This window comes from Carex rostrata, chromosome 12 (assembly GCF_964058835.1).
Source record: "Carex rostrata chromosome 12, lpCarRost1.2, whole genome shotgun sequence".
Lineage (NCBI taxonomy): Eukaryota > Viridiplantae > Streptophyta > Magnoliopsida > Poales > Cyperaceae > Carex > Carex rostrata.
The window spans coordinates 639,905-659,256 of record NC_135929.1 but is presented as its reverse complement, the minus strand read 5'-3'; positions in this window follow the sequence as shown (position 1 = coordinate 659,256).

Here is a 19,352-nt window from a genome sequence, read left to right as displayed (position 1 = left end):
ATTTATATCATTAGGTTTAAAGAATTCAAAACAATTGAAAGTATCATTTAGATGCAAATTTTAAAAAATAAATTAAAATTTTGAAAAAATTAAAATTTGAATTTTATTTTTATCAGTTTACAGGATTAAACGAAACTATTTACATAGTTATGTGATAAGGTTTACAGAATTAAAAAAAATTAGCAGTAGTATCTAGAAGAAGATTTGAAAAAAAATTTGAATTCTTTTTTACATTTTAAAAATTAAAATTTGAAAAATAAAATAAAATATTGAAAAAAAATTAAAAATTGAATTTTTTTTTACCGGTTTATAGGATTAAACGAAACTATTTACAGAGTTATGTAGTAAGGTTTATAGAATTCAATTCAAAATAATTAATAGTATCTAGAAGGAGACAAAAAAAATTTTGAAGAAAAATTAAAAAAAAAAAGAATTTTGAAAAAAGTTTTGAAAAAAAATTCCGAATAAAAATTTCAAAAATAAATTTTGGAAAATAAAAATTTCGAATAAAAATTTTGGAAAATAAAAATTTCGAATAAAAATTTTGGAAAATAAAAATTTCGAATATAAAGTTTTGAAGAAAAAAAATTTGAAAAAAAAACTCGAATATTTTTTACATATTTCTGTTTACAAAGTTTTAATGTAGTCATAGTTAGTTTTTAGTTTTGAAAAATTATTAGAGATCTTCTAGATGTGGTCCTAGTCAAAGGTCTAAAAGTGGTCCCAATCAAAGTAGTTAAAGTGGTTAAAGTGGTGGTTAAAGTGGAAGTTAAAGTGGAAGATATTGGGGACCACACATAATTGAAAGTTTTATGTTGACAGAATTTGTTGAATTAGTTTACAGGATTTAGTATTGATGTTTACAGGATTTAGTATTGATGTTTACAGAATTAGTCCGGGGATTTTTGGGGGATTGGAGTTGGGAGACTGTTAGCTGCTTCCAATTTTTAATTATTTTAAAATATAAACATACTGTTATAATTTGTTTCATAAAAAATATATGTAGTAGAAGACACATTTTCAATTTTTCATTGAAAAAAATAATATACCAATGGGACAAGTAGCATCTCTCGTCTTTACTTTGCATCGTGTTAGCATCTCTCATCTCTCCGTTTTTTTTTAGTTATCACCCTAATAAATCTGAATTAAATGAATACCACTAATTAATTCCGAATTTAGATTCCGCCACGTTCACAGATTGAATCCGCGCATGGATCCCGAACTCGTTTGCGTACTGAGACTGTGGACCGATCCGCTCGCAGCTTGGGCTTCCGCACCGACCTGTTCGCGTATTGGGTCGGCACACCGACCCGTTTGCACCCCTGATCTGCGCACGTGTTAGGTTTAGACTATATACGCAACAAATCAGTTCTGTCTCCCATTTCTCCACTCATTCTTCACCAAGGCTGCTGCATAGGTGCGTTTTTTTACTTTTTCATCATTTTTTTTAAAAGAAATTATTTTTTGTAGTATTTTTTAATTTAGTGCATTATTTTATAATATTGGGTTCATTCAACCAATTATGATTGGAATTGCTTGTTATTTTGGTGGTGAAGTATTACAAGAACCAAATGGCGCTTATTATAGCCACCAAATGCTAAAAATGTTTAATATCGGCTTAGGTTTGAATTTTAGAGGTATAAATAGGGAAGTGTACCAACAACTCGGTATTGATCACCGTAATTATGAACTGGTAATTACCGCAAGGATCAATATTGGCCAAGGCAACCAAACCTGGTTCCAACAGCTACCGGTACAAGACGATAGTAGTTGGGAGTTATATGTCCAGATGACAATGAATATGACCAACCCTTTCAAGTTCCTAGAGTTATATGTAGTAGAAAACCCCAGACAAAACCCTAGATAGAACTCCAGACAGAATACCAGACAATTGTTGCAGTTGACTCAGGGTTTGGGGCTCGAGCAATATGTAACGGGTCCTAGCCGGGCCCCATCTGTAGCGGGCCCTAGTAGGGTCCAATCTGACAAGGGTCGATCTTAGATTCCATCCTCGTCCTCTAGTCGAGTCCAATCTAAAACCCCAGAATGACTTTATTATGCTGACAATCAGATGCTAATTGGGATGATAATGGAGACAGTGTGGTATCAGATCACAGTGATGAGGATACTGGTATTCCTGTGCTTGGTAGACAGAAGTGGCTCATATTGGGTCGTGGGGAAAGACATCCGTTTGAGCAATTTCATGACACATCAGGGTTTGAAGAGGCCGATAGCTCTTTTTTACGACATGTGAGGTATGTTTGTTAATTTATATTTAATTTTAATTTAATTATTAAATTATTGTTATTAAATTGATGTTATTTATTTTTTGTTGTTTCTTTTGTAAATTAAAAGAGAGAAAGACATGAATTGTCTGAGGGGATGACATATGACAGCAAGGATAAGATGAAAGATACAATTAACCACTGGTACATCAAACAAAATAAGGAGATAAAAAATACACATAGCAATACCACCAGGCTGAGGTACAAGTGTGTTAGCGCCCAGTGCAGGTGGGCGTTGGTTGCGAGGGCTACAGGCTTTGGTAATACTTGGGCCATCACGAAGAATGTGGCTAAGCACACATGTCATGCATCGGCATCCAGGTTAGATCATGCACAGCTGACGTCCTCTATGGTCGCCAACTATATAAAATTATCATTGGAAAAAAATGCTGATATTTCTATCTGTGCAGTCGCTGACTATGCACTGAAAGGTGTTCGCTTACAAAGGTAGGCTACAAAGTCTCAGGTATAGCAAGCTATACCAGTTTAAACCTTGAATCTACTCTCGTCTAGGGTTGCAAGTGCACAACCCTATCCGTATAGTATATTAAGGTATCGATCCTCAGGGACGGTTTAATTCGATTCTAAATCACCACTTATCCAAGCTAGGTACTAGAAGTGTGAAAAGTTGGGTTTGGTTTGTTTATGTTTCCTAATTTCGGGTGTCAATTCAATTAACAGTAAATGAAAGCAATTAAAGGTTTTAGTTTTGAACAATGATAAAAGGCGCTCCCAGGGTTTCAGGTTTCATCCCAAACTTTGCCTTCTCTGGACCTATCATGCGACCCGTATGATGCGACTCGCATCATCTCTGATGCGGGTCGCATGGCCCTCGAGCAGAGCTGACATGTGTTTGTATCTAAGTTGATTTCTTGTGCGAGGCTTCGACCTGTGGCTCTCACCTACTGGTATCTAACCTTAAATTGATTGTCTGGTTTGCTAGAAGTATCCACAACCTTTCAATTATGGAAAATTCACCTCTCGGCTACTATTGATCATAAATCTACTTCAAATACTAAATCTCAATTGCAAGAAACATCAAGGTCAAATTATTAGAAGAGATGCTATAGACATCTAACAGTAGACAATCAAGAATCAATCAAGCAATCAAAATCAAGCAATCAATGAATACTCAAACAAAGAATCACACAAGTTCAAACTTAGATCAAATCAACATGCAACTCAAAGACAAAGTTATGAGACTACATCCTAACCCTAGGAACTAAAGATCTACTCAGTCATGATGAAACAAAGCATAAAAGAGAGATAGAATAGGCAGATCATGATGAAGCTCGAAGATCCAAGGTGGATTGGAGAGGATCTTGCAATCTTCTCTTCTCCTCTTCTTCAAGTAAGCTCCAATCTCCTTCTTCTCTCTTGATCTCTGCTCTCTAAGTGTTCTGGAATGTAAAGGGGGAAAAAGCTCCCGAAATTCTGGCATAGGACCTCCTTATATAGGCAACAGAGCTGACTTTGGGCTTGTCAGGTTTAATTTGAACTGGGCGGCAACAGTTGATGCGACTCGCATCAGGTGGATGCGACTCGCATCATATGGGTCGCAAAGGCTGGGATGAGGGTCGCATCACCTGGGTCGCAAGGCATGAGTGAGGGTCGCATCACAGGTTCCTGAAGTCTGCCAATTGCCTGATTTTGCCCAATTTCGCCTGATTCCTGCAAAGTAAGAACCAAAACATAGCAGTACCACATTCTATGGATATTCAATGTAAAAGGCACCATTTGTTGGTTCAAAACATAGATTTTTGTATGGAAACAAGTCGAAATAATAGGTCTAATAAAGTGATATCAAATTCCCCCAAGGTTAACCTTTGCTTGTCCTCAAGCAGAGATCTGTTCTTTGTTACCGGGTTGGACTCTAAATGCAAGTTAAGTTCCTAAATGTGAAAATTTACATGAGTTGCTTAAATCAAGAACCTCGAGAATCTTTATGGTATGATTTGGACTTTCCTTGATCAATTTTGATTCACCCCATAAATTGACTAATCAAACTTCAAGTTCTAGAATGTTTTAATACTTGCAAAGCTGAATACTCGAATTGATCGATCTATCATGCTTTTATTAAAATCAAGCTCTCATTTGTGGAGATTTTCCCTTTTTCTCCCCCAAGCTTGGAACAAGCTTAGGTTAGCAAGTCGCGGACTTCGTGTGTTGATATATGCAAAAGTTATTTTTCTTTTCTAAATTTGGGAGACGAGCTCAAAGGCGCCCAATAGGACTTATTGCCAGTACTCTTATTTTCTCCATATATTTTTTTTTTAATTTGGGAGACGAGCTCAAAGGCGCCCAATAGGACTTATTGCCAGTACTCTTATTTTCTCCATCTTTTTATTTTTTTTTTATTCTTTTGCTTTTGCACATATACCATGAATACACACATCCATTGGTATTCATTCATACCAATGAATATCCAAATCTTTCTTTATTTAAAATCCCCATTTCCCTATTTAAAAGGCACAGTTCAGTTTCAAAAATTGATTTCCGATACAATTCAAGTTTTCATCCTTTCAAGTTCTCAAAACATCTCTTCCTAATCAGTTTTTTGATCAATTATGAGGTTAGTTCTAATTTTTTCAAAGTCATCCAAATCACAACCAAAATTGTTCAAACAAGTCCTTAACCCAAGCAATCACACAAATTTATCACCTAAAAATGTAAATTTTGGAAAAATAAACATGACCTAAATGCAGATACAGTTTTCTTCTATTCACCCCTCCAAGCTTGAATGAAGCATTGTCCTCAATGCTTGAATTCACACAAGAAAAAGTAAAATAAAAGAAAATATGGAAACTAACGGTTGATGAATATCATACTAGCCAATCCTTCATCACCGTAGTGCATGCTCGGCGTGCTCTGTCCGCCAATCCTTCATCACCGTAGTGCATAACGGTTGATGAATATCATACTAGCCATCCTTTGTGATAGGATCCGGGACTGAAAAATACTGGGTCATACCAAACTGTCTCATTACCCGTCCAAGGTAATAATGCTCAAAAACCTTGTAGTAGATAAGTGGTACCTGCAAATATTTTCATAGTCTAAGTTTCAATTTTAAACTACAATATGTTTATGAAATGTAACTAGAATAACATAAAAAAAGCCCGCACCTGAGCAAACCAGTAGTCTAGCTCGTGATTGCAGATTGAAGGAAGTTTTGTGAGGAAAGAGTAAGGTTCTTCATCTTCTTTAAAAATCTCGACGCGAAAATGATACGGCCTCCACTCGACATGTAGATCTGGAGTCATCTTCTCGAATTGAGTTATGAAAAACCAAACTCTCGAAGGCTTGCCGTGTGGGGTCGCGACATAGGTCTTTTTAGCGCATAATCTTTGAGCATACGCAGGACAGGTCTCCCCATCCGAATTACCCCAGTTTGGAGCCCAATCGTTTACTCGTGGTTGCGGACGACCAAATAGAAATCTCGTCCACGACCAATGTTGAAGGAGACCAATCGGTCCGTACATAACAACTTTCTCAACCTATTTTTATACAAGTTGTGGTTATTTTTAATACAATATGAGAAAATATTTTACTTAAAATACAATAAGAAGAGAAAGTAATTTATACCCGGCACGCAATACATAAACCTCGGTACAAACATGCCAACACTGCCGCACCCCAATTCATCTGTGAAGGGTCTGCCAAGTCCCTCAGCCACTCCAACATACAAGCAGGGACGGTGTTCCCAGAGAAATCCGGGAACAACCAGCAAGAGAACATCTCCATTAAGTATGCCCGTGTCCACCGATCTACCATCTCCCTAGGTGCATTTTCTCGCAATTTTCCACTATAAATACGAACTAATTTAGTACATAGTATGAAGTATCACAATCAAATACTTAAAAAAAACTTACTTGAATGCCGCCCGCAAATAAGGGATATTGATGTCATTCTTCGATGAAACTTTCGACCTCTTGAAGGACCTTTCCTTCATCAGGTTGGGTCCCAACAGTTCTTCAACGTCCTTTGTGAAGTCCCCGTACTCCACACCCGTCACAACCCGTCTAGTAATAGGTAGTCCCCAGAGACAACTGTCATCCTGGAGAGACACAGTAATCTCTCCAACGGGCATGTGGAATGTGTGTCTCCGGCCGCCACCTCTCGACCAACGCAGATAGAAGAGCGACATCTGCACAATGGGGGTCAGATGTGAGACATGCCACATACCGAAACTCTTTAACACGGGAGCGTATCGGTCGTTGTAGAGGATACTTATCTGATTGTTCCGCGTCATCGTTAAGGTATGAGTCTGCATTCAATTTCAAAACAAACAAACAAACATAAATTACCTATTTTTTTATCTATATGAAAATTAAATTTATTTGCATTTCTCAAAACGTAAACTTACATATGCATTTCTAATCTTGTGCTTCTCGAATTTATACCAGCAAAGATGGCTGATACTCTCTTTCGTCATATTTGGAAATATGGTACGGGCTAGTGATAAATCCAACTGTAAATCATCTTGCGTACAGTTTTCATTGCTTCTGCTGGTTGACGCCATACTAACATTAAATTTATCAATTTTGTCAATTTTGACCTCTATCAATAATTTCAAACAGTACAAATCTAACAATAATACAAATATCTATGGTAATTCAATAATATGTCACCATTCTTGGATGAATCGGTAAAAAAATCATACAATTTATGCTAATTCAGAAAAAAAAAATTCTGAATTGGTCCATTTCTACTCTATTTTGGTCTAAATACAACAATGTAATAATAATAATAATATATTATAATTTTTGGACATTTCTAAATTTGTCGATTTCTAAATTTGTACATTTCTAAATTTGTACATTTCTAAATTCTAAATTCTAAATACAATTCACAATTCTAAATTGGTCTAAATACACAAATATTTTGGTACCCAGCTAAACTAAACTAAACTACTATTTTGGTTTAATTTACAATATACTACTATTTAATAAAAAAATGTACACAAATAATAGTATATTGTAAATTACACAAATATTTACAAATATACTATTTTGGTCTAATTTACACAAATATTTACAAAACTACAAAAAAAAATTGGTCTAATTTACAATATACTACTATTTTGGTACCCAACTAAACTAAACTACTTAATAAAACTAAACTAAACTACTTAATAAACTAAACTACTTTAAAAAAAAAAAGAGTAGAAATTTACCTTTTACTGTGCTCTGGCGTGCAGCAGCGAGAGGGATGACTTGGGGATGGTAAAAATGAGTGCGGAGCGTCTTTTATCCGTATCTACCACGTGCGCAGATCAGGGGTGCGAACGGGTTAGTGTGCCGACCCAATATGCGAACGGGTCGGTGCACAGGCCCAAGCTGCGAGCGGATCGGTCCGCAGTCCCAGTACGCGAACGGGTTCGAGATCCGTGCGCATATTTAGTCTGCGAACGTGGCGTAATATGAATTCAGAATTAATGAGTGGTATTCATTTAATCCAGATTTATTGAGGTGGTAACTAAAAAAAACGGCTCATCTCTCATATTGAGAGTACAAATATGTCACCAAAATATCCAATCCATATTTTCATGCCTTTATTTTGTCATTGCAAATGACTTCACTGTTTTCAAGACGAATAAAAAACATTACAACAATTAAACTATGAAAATGACTTCTATAAAATTATTTATGCAAATTCGGTAGACATCGCATACTACCGCATGATTTAAGTTTTTACGTTCTTTTTAGAGAAGTTTCTACGTTACCCAAAATATAAAGAGGAGGATTCCAATGCATCATCCATGCCACAAAAATCTTTGTCCTTAGATTCACGCCAAGATCCGTGTAGATCTAGGCACTGAATGAATCACTTTTCGTTTTCTTTTTCCTATCCAGTATCCATTCATAATTTCGCTCTCTAGGAAAGAGGAGAAATCACCCCGTTATATGCTCTGATTTAAGTATTATGTCTTGATATGTCATTTAATTAAGAGAAATGTTCATGTACCCCGAGTCATCAAATTTGAGCCCGTTCCCGAACTGATTTAAGTAGATTTAACCGTCCGCTAATAACGGTAATTTATTAATTTGTCATTAATTAACGAATTGCTGTTTTAACGCATTGCAGTTTTAATTTGATTGTTTTAAACGTTAATTTTGCATGCTTTTGTACTGTGTTTTAATTTCGTGGACAGTTTGTTAGGAACAGTTGTAATCACCAATCCCCGAATTAGTCCCCCAGATTGTTAACGGTCCTCTAATTATTTTCTAACTAATTAAGTACTTTAACTAGTTAAACTAGTTATAAGTACTTTAGTGTACTTTAAAGTACAATTTACATCCAGTTAGTTCGGAGACGCGGTGGGGAATTTGTTCTAATTTTAATTATGCAAATTAACAGCTTTTGATATTTAATAACTAAAAAAATAGTCTTCATTTTGAACAATTAATCTATTAAATGAAGATTTTTCAATGTTTGTAAACACATGTTTATATGCTTTAAAATGTGTTTGAAGAATAAGCTTTAAAATGTGTTTGTAAACATATGTTTATATGTTTGTAAACACAGATTTTTCAATGTTTGTAAACATAGGTTTATATGCTTTAAAATGTATTTGTAAACACATGTTTATATGCAAATGTGAATTTTAATTATGCAAATTAACAGCTTTTGATATTTAATAACTAAAAAAATAGTCTTCATTTTGAACAATTAATCTATTAAATGAAGATTTTTCAATGTTTGTAAACACAGGTTTATATGCTTTAAAATGTGTTTGAAGAATAAGCTTTAAAATGTGTTTATAAACACAGGTTTATATGTTTGTAAACACAGATTTTTCAATATTTGTAAACACAGGTTTATATGCTTTAAAATGTATTTGTAAACACATGTTTATATGCACATGTTAATTTTAATTATGCAAATTAACAGCTTTTGATATTTAATAACTAAAAAAATAGTCTTCATTTTGAACAATTAATCTATTAAATGAAGATTTTTCAATGTTTGTAAATACATATTTATATGCTTTAAAATGTGTTTGTAAACACATGTTTATATGTTTGTAAACACATATTTTTTAATGTTTGTAAACACCGGTTTATATGCTTTAAAATGTATTTGTAAACACATGTTTATATGCACAAATTTTCAATGCTTTGTTTATGTTGTTTGCTTGCCATTACATATTGGTTTACATGCTTTACTTGTTCACAGGTACTGTTCCTGGCACATTCTGCACAAATGAAAAAAAAATGTGCTGGGGGACGCCCTCGGAGATTAGTACAAATTTAGAGTTGTAAATTTTATACTCGGGGACGCGCTTGGGGATTGGTTCAAATTTAGAGCTATAAATTTTTGCTCGGTGACGAATTCGGAGATTCATTTTTGTTTTAAAAAATGAAAATTTAACTCATTTACAATGAAAGTTAAACACTTGAATGCAGTTGATTAAACGCTTTTCTTTATATGTTTAAATTATACGATTGTTTCGCTGCATTTGGCTGTGCTTTTGTTAAATTTTTTTAACAGAGCGTTTTTCTCTTCATGCAGCGAAATTCTATACAATAAAGAAAGATCGGTACTGTTATTGCACTGTATGAAGTAAAACCTGATCTTTTTGTCGCCAACATTCTAGAAGGTTGGGGGACGCGGACGTGTACTTTGTTTGGGGTACAATTGTCAGCTTCCTTTAATTAATACATATTTATTAAATATTTTACATAACTCCTATTTTCTGAATGTTGAATTTTGTATCCATCTTAATAAATAGTAAAAAAATTAAGAAAAATATAAAATTTGATCTCCAAGCACATTTTATAATTCTGACTGTATTAAACGGTTTGGATCGACTATTTGAAATTTGAAAAAAAAAATATTGTAAGATCTTATAATTATAGAATATTGTAAATCAATCCCTCCTCAACTAACATATAATACGTGGTATGTACTGACTACTACCAAATGCATTCTTGTATTATTAACCGGTCGTCCTTTTAGCATGCAATCATTTTAAAAAAAAAAAAAAAATCTTATTCTAATGATCACAATCAACAGAACTATTTTAAATTATTTCTCTCAAAAGAACTATTTTAGGTTAAAAGTGGCACATTCTTGATTTATAAACAGTTATAATTTGATATTTATTTTTTAATAAGTTCATAGAAGCACACCCCTTAATTCTAATTTGATAGAAATTGTTCCATATTTTTTTACAAGCTCTTATTGACAAACACAACAAAGTTATAATACCATATTTCTTTTTACATGCATAGATAAAATGATGTAGATTATATCTAACGGTTTTATTTTGACTTTTTAAGTTTTAAATTTTGAGTTATTAAAGTTTTTAAAAATAGAAGCATGATGGAGACACAAAAAATGAAGGCATTTGAATCCTCCACAAATAGTAAATAACAATTAATCACATCGGCCAGAAAACCCCGTACATCCTATTAAAGAACGTATGTTAAGGTCTTAAGGAAATGGTGTATTTCAAAAGTTGCTAAGTCGGTCCTATAATTCTATTTTTTTTTATTACGTCTATTTAAATTTAATTAATTTTTTTCTTTAAGTTTTTATATAGATCAGTCGATCCCTTATAAAATATCAAATATATAATTATAGTTTGATTATTAAAGTTGTTCATTGTGATTGTGAAACAACTTAGATTCAAATTCCACCTACCGCATTATTCATTATACATTTTATATTTCAGCCCACCTTCTAAATTTTCTATTTCCTTTTTATCCAAGTAATTGCACGAATATTAATTTGCACTGGAGAATTGACGTGCACAAACAGTCTAGTGATGCATCGAAATGGTGAATGATGCACAAATTCAGACTTTTGCATTATCACTCTTTCCGGCTTATTAAGATTTTGTATATGATTCACACTTATTTTTATAAAGGTAAACACCGTTAGAATTCAACAACGTGCTTGAATTTTGATACGCCAAAAGGGTACTTAACCGTTTACAAATTCTTAATGTGTCCGAAAGAATGAACTTGTACAAATTAAATTAATGTAGGAAATTGTAGATTCAAAATTGTGTTAAAAATATATTGTAAATATTTAAAGTTGAAAGGCTTGGCTCTATTAATTATTATCTGAAACAATATATTAGTTATATATAATCAAATAGCTTTTATTAAAATTTAACTTTTGACGTCTTATTTTGCACTACCAGTACGTCTACCATATTTAAAAAATAAAATTATGATAGCAATAAAAGGAATAATTAGATGCTATGCTAGCTAGTGCAAATATATAGCTTGTATTATTTTATGCACCTAGTTGAGTTGAGCTGTTGAGGTCCTTTTGCGTCTTTTTGAAGGGGCCATGTAATTAATATCTTATCTTCCCTAATCCTAGAATCCTAGTCCACCTCATCCTCATGCCGTTTACCCCAAAAGACATCCATCGCACGTACTTGGTACTTACTGGAGTAGGTGTGACAACTGACAAATGACCACAACATCAATTGAGGAGTTCGCATATGTTACACCATACAGACGAAGTTAGAATAATTCAACAAAGTCTAAAGTTAGTGATTCGAGTACAATACGGTAATATATAACGGAATAGTTTGTTTATTTTATAATTCAAGTAATATATTAAAAATATTGATATTTGTATAAACGAATAACTTCATAAAATATATCAATAATATGAGTAAATTAATATTATAATTCCTCTTAAAATTCGTCTAATTCAGAAATAATTTGGAGATAGGTCAAAAATATAATTTGAGTATAATACAAATATTGTTACCATGTGCCCAACTACTATTATGGCACATTTGTACTATAATGCAATTTGTGCAAATTTAATTGTAATATACTTTAATTTGATAGGATTTTTTTTTCTAATTTTAATTATGATTGGATAAAAAGTAAGAATAATTATATTCATTCCCACATTCATATCCTCACAGCTACAATTTACGAATGTTGTATTATGGTCCCCACAAAGTATTTAAACACTTCTAAAATTAAAGTCCACATTAAATAAGGAATGTGAGAACTATTTAAATGTTGTAATATGATCTCCACTAATTATTTAAACACTTTTAAAATTAAATGGTTCACTTCTAAAATTAGAGGTTGTACTATGGTCCTCACTAATTATTTATCTATAAAAAAATATTTATCACGATAAACGTGTACGGAGTGATATTATTCAAGTATTTTTTACATAGATATTAATACTCTAGTGTATAGATATAAATACTTGTAATACTTGATATTAATATTTTTATATGTTAGTCAGTGTCATATGTAAAAAATACTTTCAAGTTTAGGTATAAATACTTGCACGATGAGGTATAAATACTTGTGTGACGACGAGCCCGAAAGTATGTCATCATAGATCTCATTTGAAAGAGAAAATTACGTAGAAAACGTTCGTTATTTTAGATTTGTAAAATTCCTTATAGATTGTCAGAAATGTGGATGAGATTGAATGAATAAAAAAACCCGCCTCTAAAAACGTGTATGGTCTCCCCATGCAATTTGAGATTTGATTGGAGATACAATTATTTATGTAAAAATTATTCACCTTATAAGATAAATACTTCCGTTCTTGGATATTAATACTTTAGAAAAAAATTAGTGCTGAAACTTTTGTTGTCTCCAAGACAGTTATGGAAGTTAAGTGCGGGGATATATGGGGGAATAAAGGTGCATGGACAATTATCATGATCCAATAATTATAATTATCCCCACACCTCTATCCCGCCATGTAACCCCGCACCTCCATTAAAAGAAAATTGTACTATTATCTCCACTAATTATATGGTCTCCATTTTTTCATTGGCATACTCGTCCTGTGTTAATCTTTATAAGTATAAATACTAAAATACAAGAAATTAATACTTGTAAAATAAAATATTAATACTTGCATGCGTAACTTGATATGACCACCCCTTCTCCAATCCTTAGTGGTCCCTGTGTCAACCTTCATCAAATGAAGTAGTAGGGACCCTGCATCAACCTTGCCCAATCGTGTCTGCATTAATCTTTCTCTAATAAAAATAGTTGACCACATATGTATAAATACTCCAGTGCATAAGTATAAATACTTGTAATACTTGATATTAATACTTTCATATATCAGCTAGTGTTATATGTATAAAGCACTTGCAAGTATAGGTATAAATACTTGTGTAACGATGAGCCTGAAAGTATGTCATCATGGATCTCATTTGAAATAGAAAATTGTGTAGAAGACGTTTGTGATTTAGATTCACAAAATTTCTCATATATCATTAGAAATGTAGATGATATTGAATGAAGAAAAAAAAATCCACTTCTAAAAACGTGTATGGTTCCTCATGTCGTTTGAGATTTGGTTGAAGAGACAATTATTTATATAAAAATTATTCACATAATAGGTATAAATACTTCTGTTCTTAGGTATAAATACTTCCGTGCATGAAAATTAATACTTTAGAAGAAAAAAATCAGTGTTGAAGCTTTTGTGGTCCCCAAGGCAATTATAGAAGTTAAGTGTAGAGATAAATATAAAGATAGAGGTGCAAAGACAATTATTATGATCCAAAAAGAAATTGTATGCGCTTGATTTTGGATGTTTTATTCAATTGTCTATTTATATATATATATATTACTGCCCATCTAATTTTCCCCTAAATATGGTTTCTCTCTCCACGTAAAGAACATGAATGAAAAGAAGAAAAAAAAACAGACAAACCAAATTTCTTAATGTATGATAAAAGAGAAAGAAAAAATAAAAATGAAAACGAGGAATTTAAAGGAAAAATAGAATGATTGCCCTCTCCCTCTTTATTAGTTGGTAAAGTTTTTGATTAAATTGCTGGACGGGTGTGTTTCCTTTCAATCAACATATCTAGCACGATTATTGAGTCTCTCTCTCTCTCTATGTATAAATTTTTAGAATCCGGTGGAGTCAAGGATATTACCTAAAATAGTATTTGGAAGGCTAGAGTGCCTTTAAAAATTAATTTTTTTTTATGGCTAGTTAGACAGAAGCGGATTTTAACCAAAGATAGGTTGAGTAAACGGGGCTGGACAGGTTATACTCAGTGTGTTTATTGTTCACACAAGAAAACAATTGATCATTAATCTGTGAATTGTCATTTTGCTAGATCAATTTGGAATTGAATTGCTCAATATAATAATTTCTATTTTGTGTATGACAATATAGAAGCTCTATGGGAAATGGATTATTGTATTCCTTTGAAAGATCCAAATATTATTGAAATTATTAGGGGTTTAGTTTTATGGTTGGATAGAAATAAAATTATTTTTAAAGGAGGACAGGTGAAAGCTGTACATGTTTTAGGGTTTAAAATCTTAACGATAACTAGATTTTGGGCTTTAAATCAAAAAACAGATCTTTCTTGTCAATTGAATCTAATTTTTCCTTGTGATTTGAATGACTTGATAGGGTCTACAGTGGTCATTTCCATGGAGGCTACACAGGGTTCAACGCCTATGCTTGGAATAGAGAGCAGTTCCGCTGGTGACGAGGCCTCTTCTAGTGATGATTTTGATGGTTGCTGCAGCTTATCCTTACAAACTGTTACAATTTCTTAAAATTCTAGGGTCTTTTATGCTTATTTTCTAGGGTTATCATATATCTAGAAAGCTACTGTTTTGTTTTACATATGTGATATTATGTTTTGGTTTTTGTTTAGATGTATCAGTTTTTGTTGTTTGTCATTGAAGTTTATAATGGTATTGCTCAATAGTAGTAGGTGATCACTTTTGTATCTAGTACTAGCCTGTTGGTACCGATACTGTATGGGGTTTTCATTTTAATAGATATCGATTGATGTTTTCCCTTCTTTAAAAAAAAAAGATGATGTTTTGGTGCCAAATAGAGATTGTTACAGGTTTTTGATAAATTAAATCTAAAACATAGTTATATGTTATATTGCTTTATTCCTATCTTTCATTGTCTCTTATTTGGTCTAAACTCAATTGAGGTTGTTGGTTGTGATATTTGTTTAGTTAACTCTGTTGACTTGAATTGATGTTCTAAAGTGTAAAAAAAGAAAGATTGTTGAATGAATTATGTTTTATATTTTTGGTTCAAAGCTCAAATTATCATTATTCTTTTTGAGCTCAATTGGTCTTGTATTGATGTATACCACCCTTGTCTTGTTACTTAATCCATTTCCAGTGTATACCTAAGTGGATTAAGTATTGACATGAAATGTTAAGTACTGGTACTAGTCGGGATGAGCACACTTTTGTTACTGGTATACTAGTTAAGAGCTCCAGAGGTTAAATTTGTAAAATTTTCTTTTAATTATCTCAACTTGTCAGAGAGACATCAGTATACTTTTGCAAGCTTAAGTTGGGTGAATATAAATCAACTAATTTAGGCTTATTTAATTCAGACCTCGAATTAAAGTGAAATTCAAAAGAAAGTAAATTTGAACTGGACTTGTATTTTGAAAAATTATAGAATTTTATTAGATTTTGAATATTGATTGATTATAATATATTGTTTTAAAAGCAGGCATAATTACAAAAGAGATTGATGAAATAGAACGCGCAGGAAAAACATATTGTTAGTGACCTCACTAGGCTCACTTATTGTCCTACGATATCAGGTGCGGAGTTATTGGATTAGTCTGAGATTTATGAATAGGAATTAAATCGTAACTCACAGTGCATTTTGAATATTTGATTGACTACATTGATTGAACTATTACATTATATGCATAGCCCGATACAATTGAAACTGAATTACAGATAAGTCTGTTGACTATCCGACGGTCATGTTGATATTATTTATCGATTGGTTGATTCTTATTGCAAATGATTGATTGATACCACAGTGATTGAATTGATTGAATATAGAATACTGTAATTCTTGAACCTCCATATAGTGGAGGAAAATAATTAATATATCGTAAAGCCTAGCTAGCTACTAAACTTTACTCCAGGACCCTTATGCACATATGGTGAATGACCCCAACTGAACCCAGTACCGGTTGGGTAGGGATATTGAATAAATTGAATTATGACTGTAAGTTGATGAACTGTAGTAACTGTCTTATCAATGATTTTCTTTCCGATAATGACAATATAATTTTGTATTGTTTCCGTTAACTAATTGTCATGACAGTTAGAGTAGTATAAGCTAGGCACAATAGATACATGTTATGTGAAAAGACAGATGTGGGTTGTTGGATGGCATCTGCATGGCAAATCGGATGGTATCTGTCAGTGTTGCCAAATTAGAAATTATAAAGTTAAGAAACCAAACATTATCAGACTTTATGGTTTAAAAGATTTAGACCCAAGCCATTTATTATGATAAGATTCAAAGAGTTTTGATTTATTTATGTAATTTTTGTTATTCAATTGGATATTGTTATTGAGCATTTGCATTCATCATTATATAATAAATTATTAGTTTCTCGTGCAGAGTTTCCATTATGAATATGAATTTTCTTCGAATCCAATAATCCGAGTGGCAATCAACACTAAGAAATAATTTATTATGTTTCACTCGTTTCCCCTTATGGGATTTACATGTTTATTAGATGAAGACAGAGAAACGCATTTGGGATTATAATTGACAGCAGGGCCACCAAAAGATATGGATTTTGGGTTATGTTATTTGACAGGGTGAGAAGAGTATTTCTCTAACATCACCCACTATAAATGGTCAGATAATTATTGTAAATTAAATTTGAATGTGATAAAAAACTAAAAATAATGGATTATATTGTCAATGCATACAAAAGATATGTGCCTTGTGTTACGTACATTGAATGGTAAATAGATGTGATAGGTTGTTGCACCTCCAGATTGAGAGTGTGACAAGCTGGTTCGTCACGAGTTGAGTTGAGCTTGAGCTTGAACTCGTCACGAGCGAGCTGATTTTAGAGTTCCGAGCTGAAATTAAAGCTTGAAATTGTGATCAGCTGCACCAAGCTTGCCGATAAAATGCATCACTCACTTGCAAACTTGCCGAGGAGACGGCTCAACGGGAATTTATTTGCCGGAATAGATTATAATTATATCATAAAAATTAACGTACCGCCGTCTACATCCATTCCCCGCTTATGAAACTCACAAAAATTAATCCCTTGAATAAGTTCTTTTTTCGAATTAGATAGGCATCGTGCATGTAATTAAAAAATAAATTATCAATCATCGAATGACTTAAATAAGTAAGCAATTTAATTTTGTAGACATTAATTTGATAGTGACCAAAATATATACTTAAGAAGAATTATACAACTGAAGTGTTTGATGTTTCTATCTGATTTAGAATAAATTAAATTATGAATTTGTATTTGCCAATTTAATTATTATAGGATTATTATGTGATAAAAATTAATTGAAAACGTGATTAGACATTCATGACCCACAATAAATGCAATCTAATGAAGGACGACTAAGAAAATATTATAAGTTATTTTTATATTTTACTACAATTAATATATGGACTCACATTTGGTTGTTGTAGTATCTCTTTCTACGTATTACCGATATTAATTTGTGATTTGTCGGTTATATAACCACCTAAGAATTTTAGTTACCGTGAGCTTTTTTGTTTTTGAGACTCTTGCGAATGTCGCAGTCTGTGTCACCTAAAAGTTAATTATGCAGTGGTCACAGTGCCAATTAGGTAGACACAGTTAGACGTTCATTTATTGTGAAAATGATGCCGCTTACATGTGGACATTATACCTAATTAATTGTTACAAAATTTATATAAGATAAATTAGTTACATGTCACTAATTAAGTATTTATTAATCCGACCGATGTGCGTTCACTCACTAATACTTTGTTAAATCTTTGTTGATATTGTAAAGTGTAAACACATACATTGAATCAACATTGTAGAGGAACCTGAAAATTAACATGATATAATTAAAATTGAAAATTGAAAATACTAGCGTTTTTTCTTTGAAAAAAATGCACAAGGGCCAAGGGGACAACCAAACATCTTTTTCTTTTCCGAAACGACCACAATGCATAGTTTGTCTAAAGTGCTTTGACCCCACACAATGCAATGGGATTTCAACCTTTCAGAATGCAATGAGGGCCTGAGGCCTATGGAAGTTCTTAGTTAACTAGTTAAGTGTCCGTGTCTTGCAATGGGAAAACAAAAAATTTAGTTATCAAAACAGATGAAAAAAATTACAAGTAAAAATTATGAGGACACAAGATGGCCATGCCATTTCTTCGTTCCAGTTTCTTATGTTTGAAACTATTTTCATTTATAAGGACACAAGATGTGTCTAAATTACAAAAGTCAACTAAAACAGGAAATTATTTGAAAGTAACACATTATACATGATAAAATTGAAGCCATCTTTGCAATTGATCTTAATAAATTCTCAATTTAAGATGATTTCATGAAACTGAGCAACAATGCCTTTTGATGCAACCCAGTTGAGTCTCAATTTAGCCATACTTCTAAAATCAAGCACCAAAGTTAAGTGAGGGGATGGTAGTTATATTTTTATAAGTGAGGGGTTTCTCTGTGAAGAGAGAGCTTTTTTGTTTTTCAGAGCCTATAGGCATTGGTGACACAGTTTCTTTTGAATTAAATACGTGACAGCTGTTGTCAGTTTCTCAAAAAAAAAAAAAAAAACACCCAAGTTAAAACAATGAGTGGAGAGAGAGACGCATCGGGAAGGAAAAAAAAGGATTCCGCGTGAGTGCGCGTGAGTGCGTATCCTCGGAGATATCTCAATTTTTGCGTGACCGACGTGTCCGGTTCCTATTCGGTGATAGCGCAGGGGTCTGTATTATTTGTGCTTTGCGATTCGTGTAGAACGTATTTAAACTGTTGGGATTTTCCATAAAGTCACGCAAAGTTTCAGATATCTCAGAGGATACGAATTCGGTCCGCGTGGAAGAAAAAGGCAACTCAATTTGCACGTGGCTTTCCATGTGGTTTTTTATGTAGCAAGTAACTGGTTAACTAAATTTATACTTCTATATATTTGGCAGCATGAAACAGAGACATAAAATCAAAATTGGTTATTAATGGCTGAGATTGAGATTTACTTTTGATGAGCGGCTGAGATCTATTGGATGAACGGCTGCGATTCTCTCTGGACAGATAGGTGATTGGATCCCAAAAAA